This window comes from Anastrepha ludens, chromosome X (genome assembly GCF_028408465.1).
Source record: "Anastrepha ludens isolate Willacy chromosome X, idAnaLude1.1, whole genome shotgun sequence".
Classification (NCBI taxonomy): domain Eukaryota; kingdom Metazoa; phylum Arthropoda; class Insecta; order Diptera; family Tephritidae; genus Anastrepha; species Anastrepha ludens.
The window spans coordinates 34,064,094-34,065,879 of record NC_071503.1 but is presented as its reverse complement, the minus strand read 5'-3'; the positions used below and the strand labels follow the sequence as shown (position 1 = coordinate 34,065,879).

General features: G+C 32.1%; 1 non-coding gene across 1 annotated transcript; it reads left to right on the top strand.

The window, feature by feature from the left end:
- The first annotated feature begins 488 nt into the window (after positions 1–488).
- LOC128870518 (U2 spliceosomal RNA) lies at positions 489–682 on the top strand. Its single transcript, XR_008455397.1, has one exon. It is a non-coding gene; the product is annotated as a U2 spliceosomal RNA (small nuclear RNA).
- The last annotated feature ends 1,104 nt before the right edge of the window (positions 683–1,786 follow it).

Here is a 1,786-nt window from a genome sequence, read left to right as displayed (position 1 = left end):
TTTTTGTAGAATATTTATTTGAATTATTAATATTCATATAATTCGCATTATTGGACTCATAAAAATAATCGTAAATATTAGGTAGATTTATTTAGCAATAAAATTTTTCGTAAATCCTAACAATAAGGACGGTAAAACACTGGTCTTGACTAATTTTTGACAAAGAAAAAGAATTTTTTTTTAATTAATTTTTGAAGTGAAAACTTCTTTAGAATCGTTGGGAGTGATTTGAGAAAAAGTGAAACGAAAAAGCGACCCTCTTGGCTACGAAGCGTTATATTATATGTTGATATAAACGTAGCGACGAACTAAATAACTTTTATTTTTTCTTGTGATTCGAACCAAGGATTTTGGATACGAAGCTCACATTGCTAGTCTCTCGGCTACCGCGCCATGCTGTCGGCGCTGGCCTAAAAGTTATTTAGTTACGAAGCGTTATATTATATGTTGATATAAATAATTTTTGTGAGCGTGTAATTCTCAAAAGGTTTATTAGAAAATCTATTGGCTAGGTAGTGTGGTATCTGTTCTTATCAGCTTAACATCTGATAGATCCTCCGTCGGAGGACAACAAATGTTAAACTGATTTTTGGAAATGGGCGGAGTGTTTTAAGGGCTTGCTCCACCTCTGCCACGGGTTGGCCCGGTATTGCAGTACCGCCGCGATTTCGGCCTTGAATAAATACAAGAAGAAATATACTGATACATTTAGCTTTGGTGGGAAGAGACATAAATTTTTATACGAATACAAGTAGACGAAAATGGAAGAAATTTGTAAGTCTGTTTCTTCGGTCCGTTTGGGTATTGTTTTTGACAACATCGAAACCAGAGCATTTGTATCATATTTTATCTATCATAAGCCACTCGTATCATTTGTTGAAATTGAAAACATTGAGGATGAATAATAATAAAATGAAGAAAATAAAATATGAACTTTATAGCAATATTATAATGAACCTATAATTATCCCGCTCCTAATGCTGCTTTCGTCTTATTCTCTCTCAGTTTGTTTTACGGAAGGTTTCACTTCTATCGCGTCTAACCGTTAGACTGGTATTTTTTTAAATATTTCTACAGTTATTTTGTTTAAAAATTCACCTAGTTACAAAATTTTCATAGATATATTTGATATTGAATAACTTTTAAGTCAGTCTATTGGATGAACTAAAAGTATTTTTTCCAAAATGTTTCCTCCCGAGAAAGCTTTGTTTTAAAGAAGCAGTAGAAGACTTCTCTTAGACAGCTTTGTAAAAGTGAACTGAAGTGAAGTGAAAAATTTTAATTTATTATTCAAATAGTTTTTCTGCATTGAATGGACTAGAATTTTTGAACATAGTCATTAGATTCAAGAAGCAAAAATTATGATGTCCAAAATAGCAAAATTGACTACGGAAGAAGCACCAAGTACTTCAAGGCTTATAACACGTAAAGCCATTGAAAATTAAAAAAAAATCGATTTAATAGGGAATGTTTCACACCAAATCAATGGCGCAAAACTTCCGTCAAATCGACAGGGTTTGCAAGTTTTATTTTATAACATGCGCTTTGTAGATCTTACAGCAAAGCAAAGTGCGAAATTGACAATCGATGCAGTTAAAATATTTTGGCATCAAGCTCGTATACCGATACGAGAAGATCACAAATGTCAGGATAAATTAATAAAATTATATGATAAGTGGAAAAATATCCAAAAAACATTACCTGATAAAAGATCAAATGCGCAAAAACAACTTGCCGAAACATTTCTAGAAAATCTAGACAATTTTTTTGACATTGCCACTGCGAA